The sequence below is a fragment of the Poecilia reticulata genome, chromosome 22 (assembly GCF_904066995.2).
Source record: "Poecilia reticulata chromosome 22, P_reticulata-male-v2, whole genome shotgun sequence".
NCBI classification, from domain to species: domain Eukaryota; kingdom Metazoa; phylum Chordata; class Actinopteri; order Cyprinodontiformes; family Poeciliidae; genus Poecilia; species Poecilia reticulata.
The window spans coordinates 22656507-22670275 of record NC_088851.1 but is presented as its reverse complement, the minus strand read 5'-3'; the positions used below and the strand labels follow the sequence as shown (position 1 = coordinate 22670275).

The 13769-nt window shown below is 38.6% G+C and overlaps 1 protein-coding gene across 1 annotated transcript in view; it reads right to left on the bottom strand.

Annotated features, from left to right (window-relative positions):
- The window catches only part of mnat1 (MNAT1 component of CDK activating kinase), a 54287-nt gene that overhangs the window by 791 nt on the left and 39727 nt on the right, over positions 1-13769 (bottom strand). The window lies entirely within an intron of this gene.

Sequence of the window (13769 nt, the reverse complement as noted above, 5' to 3'; positions counted from 1 at the left end):
GATAATTGTTCTGTAACTAGATAAACTATAGCAACATTAGCGCAATAAGACACAATTTTACCAGAAGAACTAGATAACTAGATAGAACTAGGTAAAGATATTTTGTGATCAGCTCAGTCATTTCAAAGTCCTGCTACTGATTATATGATCAATGCAAATACGTATTCAAATATAAATCAGAAATTAGAGGCATGGATGCAGAATGGACAGACTAAAACAGAAAGGAGAAATAAATTTAAAAGGAATGAGGGGAAAAAACTATTGCTGCTGCGTTCAGATTTGAAACTGTTTAACGTAAATCATGAAGATGAAGGGTTTGACTCAAATCCAAGGAGGGATAAATATCCGGCACACAGATAGATTAATCAATAAATTATGAGATTGATTACTTAGAAATCTGTAGCCTATCATCTGCTACGTCTTTCGTTTTCTCAGTGCTGACAGACGCAACCGTCTTTCTTCAAACAGCCGAGAAACAGATGAGCTGCTGATAATCTCCACATCGTGTTCCTGGGTTACAGCTGCCTCAGCTACGTCTAATCCTCTGTCTGCACAATCTTTTTACAACAAAGCTGGAAAAGTAACATCCTAAAGCAACTCGAACAACATGTCGGCTTTCTCCCTAATGCCGCCCCCGTCTGATCCCCCCGTCTGGCGTTTCTCTGGCAGACAGCTCTGGAGCCCTCACACGAGGCGGGCTTTGCGGCCCCCGGTTCCTGTGAGCTGAGGAAACTTCAAAGTGATGCCAGGACGAGAAGCGCAGACGGCACTCTGATTCCTGGACCCATTCAAGCTGCTTTACAGAGTAACCCAACGCCTGGAGGATAGCAGAGAGCGACGGAGTGGAGGTGTATATGAGGCAGGAGAGGTATTATGCAAGTTAATTGGCTGTTAGGCCCCCCACGCCACCAGGGGGCCCCCAAGAGCATATATGGACCCCTTGCAGCAAGATCCCGCCCCATCTCCCTGCTGGAGGGCTTAAAGCTGCTCCACAATTAGCTTTAGCTGTTAGGTTATCAATATAACATGCTAAATTTTAAATGCATGACTGATGTATAAAAGACAACTTACCTTATGACAACTATATAACAAGGTTTGTAAAAAGTTTTAATTAAGAAAAAAATAGCCAGGCAGAGGGAAGTAGTTCTGTTATTCTGTTAGTCAGAAAAACTCAGCCCTTTCTGCTCGACTTACCATCAATACAGTACAGAGTTGATCTGTTGGATTGACACATTAATAACTGGATCGCAAAAGCTGCTTAATTAGGAGATTTTTCACAGAATACGAACCAGGTGAAGCTAAAACTACCACATGAAGAGCTCTGAGTAGTTATTTTATTTATCTTATATAAAATATTTGTACAGTTTTGGCTTAATTACTGCTTTGAGTAATGGCGCAAAAAGGGATTATGAACTACATGCCATGCATAGGGGTGCTGCGCCACTGGGGGCGCCAAAGTAATGGTGGAAAATCATTTGTAGCATATGATTGAAACTAGTTGTTTATATTGCGTCTATAGAAACCTCAAAATGTTCTTAGCTGGAATGTGCAGATATAAAAAAGGCAATTTGCTGGTGCAGCTAGTGATTAATCAATTACTAATTTAGCTGAAAATTATTTCAATAATCAGATTAATCGTTTCAGAATAGAAAACTAGGCTGATGTGACATAAATCCAAAAATGAAAGCGCATCCAGAAAGAGAAAGTCACAGAATACCAATCAGATCAGCGCTCTCATCACCCACTAGAGAAACAACACAGCAGCCCCAGTGATTAATAATAACTTCATTAGGCCCACACTGCTGTAGCCTGTCCTTCAGAGCACTTGAGGGAGGTCTTCTCATATGGCTTCCTGCATCAGATGAGTGCTATCTATTGATTATATTGTACCGGGCCTTTTTAATGGTGAAAAAAGTGGGCTATTTACGGCCCGCCTAAGTCTGCTCTTCCTGCTAATCTAATCCCCAAGCTACTCATGTGGTCATTCCTTCCAAGAAAGCTGAGAGCTCTGTGTAACTTTATACCTGCAAGCCCCCGAGGAGAGGCAGAGCCAGAGGAGAGCGTGAAGGAGAGGAAGAGTGCTGCAGATGAAGAGTACGAGGTGAAATCATCTTTATAAGCCGAGCCTGTCCGACCCGCTCTCACCCAGAACGGCAGAGTGTAGCTTCGGTTCCGCTCCGCTAACTCGGCGCCGCCTTCCTGTAAACGGAGTCCTACAGCTGCGTTTCCAGCGCTACATTTTCGATATTCCGCTATTGTTGAATAAACATAATTTCCACGTGAATAAGTTTTAATAACATGATGAGTTATTTAAAAATGAAAAGCCGCGCCGCCATTATCCCGCCACTTCCTGTCGTCTTCGTTTTTCAGTAGTAACTTCCGGTTGTTGATCACGTGACTAGTGTGATGCGGAAAAATACGCAAATTTTGATACAGTTGAAAATCCACCTCATTCTACTGAAAAAATTACATGTTTCTATTTACATTTCTAATTACCATATAACTGCGCAAATCAGAGTTACGAAAATAAATTTGATTAATGGAAGCTCGTCAATTTCGAAAAAACCCAGTTTTTTTGCTGGGTTGAGGGGGGGAGATGGGTGTCCAGCCATATCAAAGTTAGCGTATTAATATCTTTTTTGGAAACACTTTTTTTCGTATGACGAGAATTATGAGATCAACAAACAAATCTTTCTACAGGTGGAAAAGTCAAAGAAGACGACAGGAAGTAGTTGGAGGATGATGGCACATCGTGTTTTTTATGACCAATTCATGTGTGATTCTATTTGGGTTTCTTATTTAATGGAAACAACGCAATTGAGAAAATGTGTTTTTACAAAATTAGTGGAATATGACAGTTTTGAATAATGCAAGTTTTTTTGAAATTGGTTCGCTTCCATTCAACAAATTTATTTTTGTAATTCCAATTTGTACAATTTTAAAGTGAATGGCAAAGCAGCTGTTTGCTAAAAAATAAGTGCATTGCTGCTGTATACAAACACACAACTACACAAGTTTTGACACGGATAAAAAGCCACCTTATCCAAAATTTTAGCTTTTAAAAACTGCTGGGTTCCCATCGCTTTGTTTTCATTCTAAATATGAAAACTTGATGTGAAAAAAAAATCACAATTTCACAATTGCAGTGTTTCCAATAAATAAGAAACAACACATGAATAAGTTTCCTCAAGTGATCAGTCATTAAAGATCAATCATCCTCCTTCCACTTCCTGTTGTTTTCTTTGTCGTTTCTGCCAGTAGTAACATCCGCTTGTTGATCACATGACTCGTGATGCAAAAAAAGTGTTTCCATTGCAGTTTTGTGAAATACGCAAATTCCGATATGGCTGAAAAATCCTAGTGCAAAAAGTTTTATTGAAAAACATGAATTTTTTTGTTGGCTATGTTTGCATTGAGCTAATTTATTTTCATAGCTCCAATTTGAATTGTGGTGAATTGAAACAATAAATCAAACTGTTGTCAGAAATGGTGATAAAACCCATTCAGAAAACAGAAAATAAGACGCAACACATTCATTCAGATGATATAACCCTGTGAAACAGACTCTCTAAACCTTTCCCTACCAGTCCGCCCTCCACTTCTCCCCCTGGTTCTCACTTTCCTCACAAAGACTGGACTGCCTTTTGTTCACGAGGCACTGAAATCCAAGATGTTTGGGCCGGTAACATCTTTCACTCTCCAGGCCCCACTGGAGCATTAGCTGCAACCTGATACACGTCTTTTCAAAGCTTTGTATTATTGGGTAAATATGGGTCACTTTGCAGCGGCCCATCATGTCGCTTCGGGGGAGCTGGAAAAGACGAGCACAGGTGACGAAGACAACTGAAGGACTCCGAGTGTGTCTCTGTGTGTGTGTGTGTGTGTGTGTGTGTGCGTGTGCGTGTGTGTGCGCGTGTGTGTGTGCGTCAGACTGCAACTGGGACAAAGGAGCATGAGAGATAGGTGGCTTTAAAAAAAAAAAAAAACATTTCTTCCTGCTTCTGGAAATCAGCAACACCTTGAATTAATTAAATTTAATTCTTTAAATTCCACCATTTACAATGGAAAACATAAGTTTAGATAGTGTTTGAAAAAAATCTCACTTTCCAACATTAAATCAAAATCAGTCAAATTTTTCCTTTTTACACTGTAAAAACAAAATGCAGATTTCACTAATAAGTACTTTTTTAATAGTACTAAGGAATTGTTGACTTAAAATAAACCCATTTATCTTGTTGAAAAGTTACTTCTGAGTTTGTGTTGTTTTATTTCAAGTGTACCAAGATATTTTCACAAGAAAAAAAGAATAAAAATACTTTGTAACATTTTGTGTTTTTACAGTTTTACAGTTTTTACAGTTAGTTGGGTTTTAGATGGGGTTTTTTCTGGTTTCTGTCTTCAAATTTAGAAATTAAAATGCACTAAAATTAATATGGTAAGGTAATTTTATTTATACAGCACATTTTCAGCGACATTTTGGAAAGGCCCAGCTCTTTTTTTAAGTTAACATCTCAAACACGCCTCTTCCTTGTATGACATCATAGTTTTTGTGTGAAACATGTAAATCAACCATAGAATAAAACCAAAATACGTTTTTTAACACTGTTTATTGTGGTTTAAGATTGTTAAAAGTAGATGTTTTATGGTAATTACAATATTATAATGTAATTTTATTGAGTCATACTTCATAATAATATTGCACAAGTAAAAGTGAAAAGTACAGCACAAGTACATTGTTTCCATAATGTTACTCAGGTAAATATGAAACATTACCAGAGTTGGGTAGTGACTAGATACATTTACTTGAGTAACTTAAAAAAAAACAAACAAAAAAAAACATTTAGGAGTATTTTTACTACGCTGGAGCTTTTACTTTTACTTGAGTAATTTTATTATGAAGTATTTCTACTCTTACTTGAGTAAAATGTCTGGATTTTCTAGCCACTGATTGAAAAACAAACATGTTTTAACAAGAAAGTCTCCTGCACCTGCAGTTTCTGTTAAAATATTGTAAATTTTTTAGTGAAAGAAACTGATTTGGAAACATTTATTTTGCCTGATTGTTGTTTTTTGTCACTTATATGAATTATTGTCATTTTAGTCTTTAAAATACAAAAAAATCCACTTAATTTAATATTTTGGTCCATCTGGTTGTGTAATATTTAGTTATTAAATGATGAAATAATTTGATTAGTTACTCAGTACGTGAGTCGACTTTTTACCAAATATCTTGGATGGCTACTTTTTACTTTTTCCTGAGTAAAAATAGGATGAAGTAGTGCTACTCTCACTTGGGTACCATGTTTGGTCCTCTACCCACCTCTGTTAATAACGACAGCAGATTTTCTTGACTGGACTCTGAAAGTCTCCCCCACTGCCTGGGAAATGCAGCGCTGCAACGTCTCTAATTCAGAGTGAAAGGATAAGTGGCAAAATGTTCAGCATGACTTCCAGATGAGAACGTGTGGCTACTCCTAGCGTTTGTGCTCAGTAACGCTGCAGCGGGATGGAAATGTTTGAGTTTTCTGATGACGAAGAGCGGGGAAGCTCCAGAAACGGAGATGCAGACCCCATGTGTTGGCTGGATCTAGATTAAAAATGGAAGTCAGACTGAGATGGAAGGAAAATGAGCGTGTAATGGCGCAGCAAGCAGACGCTTAATCGACATGCGAACCACAGAAAAGGCGTCCGAGCGATCGGGATTAAACAAAACTCACTGAAGAATCAGCGCTTGTGGTTTCGTCTGTTTCTACGCTTAAGGTTTTTACAATGAAGCAAGCGTGAAGAAGCTGCTAGCGTTTTGTTATGGAAAGAATAATACAAACCCAGTTCTTTACAGAATCAAAAGACTAATAATAGTTACACAAAAATGCTAAATGCAGTCCAGTATCCAGAGCACTTTGTGTTATGTTAAAACCACAAACATGGTTTTTCTTGTTTGGTTTCATGAGTTAAGACACAAAATAGTTTAAAATAAAGAGACAAGAAACTCTGGAGGAGCCACAGAGATCCACAACTCAGGTGGGAGAATCTGTTAAAGCTGCAGTGTGCAACTTTTATAGAAAAATATATTAGTTTACATATTTGTTGAACTGAAACTATGTTGTGACAGTTTGATATGAGCCAGATAATCTGAAAAGGTTCCTGTCTGCTCCCAGTGCTAACTAGAAAAACAATTTGTATTCATAATTTGAAACAGGTGAAGCTAAAACTCCTGAGGAGCTTTGGGTAGAACATATTACAACCAAAAATGTTTTTACGTTAAATGCTAAATGTGTATATACACTGCTCAAAAAAATAAAGGGAACACTTAAACAACACAATATAACTCCAAGTAAATCAAACTTCTGTGAAGTCAAACTGTCCACTTAGGAAGCAACACTGATTGACAACGGGGATCAGTGTTGCTTCCTAAGTGGACAGTTTGATTTACTTGGAGTTACATTGTGTTGTTTAAGTGTTCCCTTTATTTTTTTGAGCAGTATATTTTGTACAGTTTTGGTTTAATTATTGCTCTGATTACGTAGTTCTTTCAGCAAGTTGCATTTTTCGAATCTGTACACTCCAGTTAATGATTAATCGACTGCTAGATCAGTTGGGGATCGTTTCAATAAACGACTGAATCGATCGACAGATGATTTCGGCCACTGAAAACAAAAAATAAAAAGAACTTTTTCCCCTCAAAATAAAAAATTTTTTCTCAAAATGTGAACTTTTTTCTGAGTGTTCATACTTATTCTGATTTCTTTCCTCAAAATTCTGACTTGTGTCTCAAAATTAAAATTGTTTTCTCACATTTCTAACTTTTTTCTCCTAAATTCAGACTATAATTTTTAAAAGAAAAGACAGAATTCTCAGATTAAAGTCAGATTTTTTTTCTTTTCCTCTTCCAATAGTATTAATCACAATGAATCCCTTCTTCAGCCGTAACACAGTATGTAAACTCCTTGTTTTAACTGTACGTATATTAAAGCAGCTGAATGCAGAGCGAGGGTGAGTGACAGGCACAGAGCAGCGCATCTGTATGATAAATGCTGAATCTGTTTAAAAGCCAGTCATAACCCTGCAGGATGACTCTACAAATGCCCGGAAATCTTCCTTTAGCGCAGTACGTTCCAGCACCGACCGAGGATTCCTGGCCTGGGAATGATAGGAGCTGCAGGGAGGAGGGAGCCACACACCTGCCAGATGATTTGTCATTATAGAGGGGTCAGCACTCAGCTGTCACCCCCTAATCACCCATCCTACCCCTTTAGTCACCCCCTCCTGCACCCACTAAACTCCTCTCCAGTCCTCCACAAACACCCCCTGCATTCCTGAGGCGGCTCCGGTTTCACTCCATCTGCCCCTCCTTCCTAAGCCAGAGAAAATGTAGCCCTGTGAGAGAGAGACGGCAAGCCGAGTTCACTGTTTGGATGAGCAATGCGGGCTTCGGCTCCCTGTGTGCAAATCTGCTCCTCTGGGTTGTTTATCCAAAGGCAGAGCTGTTCGTATCGATACCCGGAGTCAGCCGGAGAAGCAGAATCTTACCAGGAGAGAAAATGTAGCTGCGAACCACACATACTCCCCCCCCATCCACCGTTTCTGTGGACAAGCCAAACACATAACTCTCACAGGTATACTATATCCTTCAACAGCAGTCTTTCAGCGCGGCGGGTCACGGGTCACGCTCTTTTCCGCTGAACGCTGCTTCCTCTGGGACATGAAGTGTGTGAGACGGATCCTCGTCCCGCTGTCCGGCAGATTATCTCAAGTTGTTCTCTGCGAGTGTGCTTGAGAGCGTACTTACATCACATCTCCTCCTCCATTATCGTGTTTCTCCTCATCACCGCTAACAATCCGGCAGAGAGCCGGGGAGGCAGGCCAGCATGGCTGACCGAGGAGAGAACACGGCCGCCGTGTTAACAGGAGAGTGAGGCGAGACTCGACATTAACACTCCTGGAAATGCTCTCATCGGGAGCGACAGGGAATCTATGGAGGAGGCAGCTTGTTGGTACTGTGGGTACATAAGAGGTGCATGAACGCAGATAAGAGATCCAGTTCAGTTCCTGGCGGCTGCACTTCCCTTGAGTCGCCTGCTGGGGGCAGTAGAGGCTGGCTGTAATGCAACAAGCCTCTGACCTCCTGAAAGGCAGAGCTGCCACTCAGTAACAGGAGGGAAGAGAAAATGACATCAGCGTCTTCGTCAACACACAATAGGAGGATATACGTCAACCAGGGCTGAAAGGATTAATCAGATCAATCGATTAGTCAACTGATTATTGACTATTACTTTGATAACCTATTTAAGGTGACCAAGAAGACACCTACAATAAAATGTATTGTTATAATTAATTAATTGGTAGCTGGAGTATAAAAAATGGCAGTTTGCTGAAATAACACACCCACACTGTAAAAACACAAAATATTACCAAGTATTTTGCCTAGTTTCTATTTCAGATATCTTAAATAAAACACAACTAACTTAGAAGTAACTTTTCAGCTTGTTTTAAGTCAATTAATCTTTAATATTGAAAAAGTCCTGGTTCCACTGGCATCATTTCACCTGTAACAATAAATGTTTCCATGTTGCAAGTTAAATAATCCGCCAATGGAACTAGAACCTTTTCATCAATATTGAGGAATAATTGACTCAAAACAATTATATCTTGCTGAAAAGTTTGTCAGTTCACTTGAAATAAGACAAAACTAAAATATTTGAACTATCCACAAGATAGTTGCAATAAAATGTTTATTTTCTTATTTAAAAAATAAAACAATACTAAAAATATTTCTAAAATTTACTTTAATTATTAGTAATGCAAAAGCTTAAGTGGTTAAATAAAAAGAAATCAGTAGAATGTGCAAAAAATTGTATCCGATTAATTGATCAAATAATCGATAACTAAGATAATCATTAGTTGCAATAAAAAGTTTATTTTCTTATTTATAATACAAAAAAATATTGTTCTAATGGTATTTCTAATATTACCACAGAAGAAGCTTAAGAGGTTAAATAAAAGTCTATAAAATATCCCTGATTTTTACCCGATTAATTGATTGAATAGTCGATATCTAAGGTAATGGTTGGTCGCAGCTGCCAGCCAGCGGCTGCGGCGCCACACCCATGCAGACACCTGCATGGCGGCTCGACAGGCTGGTAACGTTCAGGGAACAAAGCGACGCTCCCACAGGAGAATTCACCCCCGCAGGTATCAGTTACTGCAGCATCTCTGGGAAAACCCAGGGAGCTTTTCAATCAGGGAGGGAAACAGGAAAGGAGTAAAGGACATAAAGTACTGAAAGTTAAAGCAAAGTTAAGGGCCGCTATTCATGCATTAAACAATTTAAGCACTCCCCACGGCTAGGCCGCTCATGACAGCCGTTTGTTTTGTTTCTGCAGCTCTTAAGAGGCAAAATGAGCCAGATAATCCCCCTGAACATAACCGGGCCAGCGGCCCACAGGAGAGGAGATGCATGGAGTTCCAGTCTGTTTACGTTTGTGGCTATGACGCGCACCGAGTATAAGGTGTGCTTTGCCTCTGTGTGTATGCATAGTTCTGCACACCCACAAGCTTACAATCAAAGCCTGGATAGTATTCCAGTGCAAACATCTCGACATATCTGAGAGCTAAAATAGTCTGGAGGCAGCGGCTCACGCATGCAGGATGGCGATGCAAATAAATCAGGAGGCAGGGCGGAGAGTTTTCCTCGGTCTTCCCTCACACCTGCTGTCCCCGTCACCGGGTTTGTTCTGGGAGTATCGATTAATCGCTTGATAAATGAGAACAAGATCAATCGTTTCCATCTGCAGGATTTATCGTCTTTTTTCTTTCCTCTCTTTCTACCAAGAACTGGATGATAATAGTATCCAGTCTGGTGACAGTTTTGTTAAGAAAGACGTCAAAATCAATTCTTAATGTTGTTTTGTTTATTTATTTTGGATATTTAAAATGTCTTCCAGTTCATATGTTAAATGTTCATTAAAATGTAAAGTTTATTCATCTTTGAGAGTCTGTTCTTTGCATTACTATTATATTACTTTAAAATGGTCTAAATAACTTCAGCAAAATTTGTTCTTGTGACGAGTTGAAAACAGTTCATAGTTACCAATTACTTCCATAGGAAAATAATCAAATGACTTATTTTTTCCTTACTGAATTACTTAGTTACTTTAAGAAAAAGATACACAACCTGAAAATGCAAGAAAGCAATTTACCTTTGGGTCTAATTCTAGCCTTTCTGCATTTTCCACCATATGAAATTGTCTCTTAAAACTGGATTTGTTTCGCTCTTTTAACACATTGCATCACCAAAAATGTACTGATGCAGATTTCTTTTTTGAAGAATGTTGTTAAATATTTGTAGCTATTCTCTGCATATTTTAAGAAAATCAACTTTATTCAGTTAAACTTCTGACTATTCAACATTTAAATAAAACATTGACCAACATCTTGATGTGTAACGATGACACTTTACTGTCTTTTTACTTTGTATTTTTGTGTTTTTATGGTGTAAAGCACTTTGAACTGCCTTGCTGCTGAATTTTGAATTACAAATAAACTTCACTGATTAATTTAAAATACAATTATTTTTGTGTTTACTCTCCATCATTTAGCAGAAACTTAAAGTTTCTGCTAAATGTACTCTGAATTATTAACATTTACATCTTTTAACACGTTTTGTAGCGTAGTAACGCAGTAATCTAATCATTTATTAATCCCTTACTTTACTCGTTACTTGAAAAACAGTAATCGGATTACAGCGACTACTGGTCAGTCCTGGTTTCGAGAATCCAGTAAGTCTTCAGTAAGTCTCGCTCTGCTCGCCGCTCGCTCTGTAGGTCAAAAATGACTCGCCCACAAGTAAAAAGCTTCCAGTCGACTACAGAGAGAGCTTATTTTGACTCATGCTTCAAGAGAAAATCAATATTTGCACAGATCTATGGGAGGGAAAACAATAGAGATGTGGCCTCCACCAGGCTGGTCTGTTAATGGTCTGTTTACTGAGACAGACGGGATAATGGGTTGGGTGTTGGCTGGTGGAGAGTCAGACGACGGCCGTGCGCTTCTGATGCAGTTTCTGCTGAAGAAACTGACAGAAACTGGGTGCAAGGCGGTGGCTTGCGCCGCGGACGCAGGCGGCTCATCCTGTTGACACAGACGGGTTTGCAAGTCAAATAGCCGCCCTCATGCCTCCACACTTTTATAACGCCTGCACTCTCTTTTGGCTATGCAAATGATAAATCTGTGCGCCTCAGGACTGCAGGCAACCCTTCAGACGGAAGCAGTGGAAACACTTAAATGGTCGATGATGCTCACCGACTGCAGACTGAACCCAGCAAACCCAGACTGGACATGGGTTGCTTACTGGTACCAATGGAAACTAAGGCTTTAAAATCTCTCAAAAACTTCAACTCAAAAAGCCTGTTGCCCCCTCCCCCACCTGTTGGTGCACAATGCCAATCAGAAAAGTAAAATAGTGCTCCGACACTTTTGTCTTAAACATCTACAGCTCTGGAATAAATTAAGTGAACCCACTGAAAACATCCTGGTTATTCCACCAAATATTGATCTCTGAGCTCTTCCTGAGTTAAAATATTAATATTGTTGTTTCTAAATGAATCTGAACTTGCTTTATTTGCACTATTTCAGGTCTGAAACCACTGAATCTTTTGTGTTATTTTAACCATTTCTCATTTTCTGGAAATAAATGTAAAAATTTTGCTTTTGATTTTGGAGACATGTTGTCAGTAGTTCAGAAAATAAAAGAACAATGTTCATTTTACTCAAACATAAACCTATAAAAAGTAAAATCATAGAAACTGATCATTTTAATTGGTCTCTTAATTTTTTTCTATAGCTGTATATCTATATAGTACCATATAACATCTACTTTTAACAGTGGTAAACCACAATAAATAATGTCAAAAAGAGATAATATTTTGCACAGTGTACAAGTTTATACATAAACAAGTCTGAACTGGAAGTGATCCGCGCCATTTTACCAGACAAGCGCAGCACAACGTAAAGCGAGACTAAAAAAGAAAATATGTTGGCAATCTTGGCCAACGTGCGAGAAAACGACACATGAACAAAATGGCTGCTGTCTGGATCGACCCGAATGAGACTGAGAAAGACGATAGACGATGTGAACAAGCTGCTTCTGATCTCAAACTACGATACAGTTCACTACTTAGTGAACACGAAGAGTGCGTACATCATGGAGGAGCTTAGGACGCAAACAATCAATGTTTAAACAGATTTGTAAAGGACGTACGAACTCTTCACATGAATAACAAGGTTCTGGTGACCAGCAGAGTACATGCAGTAATACACATGTAGGCTACATGTTCATCTTAGCTTGCAGATAAAATCTACATTAGCTGCACTCTGAAGTTTAGCTAATGCAAAAAAAAAAAAAAAATAAAATAAAAAATAAAAAAAAATAAAAAAAAATATATATATATATATATTTGGTCTAGTTTCTAGTGCAAATATCTTACTTTTCTCTTATTTCAAGTGTACTAACTTATAAGTAACTTTTCAGTAAGAGATAGGAGCTTGTTTTATGTCAATAATTACTTAATATTGATGAAAAATACACTAGTTACATTTTTCCCAAAAGTGAAATAATCTGCCAGCAAAAAAAGTACTTTTTCACCAACATCAGGAAATGATTGACTTAAAACAAGCTCCTATATCTTGCTGAAAAGTTGGTTTTGTCTTATTTCAAGTGACACTATTTGCACTAGAATCTAGACCAAAAATACTTGGTAAGATTTTGTGTTTTTGCAGTGTAGAAGAAAAGGAAGTAGATGGAAAGACCGTGATTGACCTGTTTTCCATTTTCCACATACGTTTTGTACCCAAAATAAAATATATAAACCTTCCGACATCTCATTAATGAGATAACATACACATAAAAGCCATACAAAAACCTGATATTATAGCGGAAACAGTTTCCAAGATGGCGCATGAAATGGCTGCTACAAGTCAGTTCATCTGCCATCTTGGAAACAAAGTGAGAAAACGCAAATTTAATACGAGGGAATACAAAAGAAAAAAATATCCACCACGTCCCCTAGGGGGCTCCATATGAACCTGCAGACATTATTTGGTGTTTTTTTTAAGTGCAGATGAAAGACCTCTGCTCCTAAAAAGGTTCAGGTGAGGTCTTGCTAAGGGCCTCATTCAGCAGCTCTTAACTGCAGCATCAAAGCCGTGTTTATACGGTAAGGAGCGTGAAACGGTACGAAACGAGAGCCGTCTCTCCGAGGTGCCATCAGTCTGCCTCTGTCAGCCCCAGCACTCTGACTTCCTGCTCCCTCTTGGTCGGTGACCCCTGACCCGGCCCTGGCCCCTTCACACCCGTCACAGCTTTCAGATGGATGCGAGCCTCGCAGGGATCGGAGAATGTGGAAAACCCATTCCAGGCAATTCCTAGAGATTCCTGCTGCTGGCTGTACTCTGACTAATAATCCGAGGGAAAAAGACGAATGATATGACTACACCTGAATCGATCGATTAATCGATTATTGAAACAATTGTCAATTTAGTTATCAACTAAAGATCAACACACTCGGAGTACTAATTAAGCCAAAACTGTAAAAAAAAAAAAAAAAATATAGACATTTTGTATTTCAAATTAAAAAAAAAAATCCTTGTTTAGTTTTAGATGGTTCCAACTCCGTATAAAATTCTATTAAAATAGAATAAGCTTTAGTGGTTAAATGAAAAATCTGTAGAATGTGCCCGTTTTTTTATTCGATTAATCGTCAGAATTATCG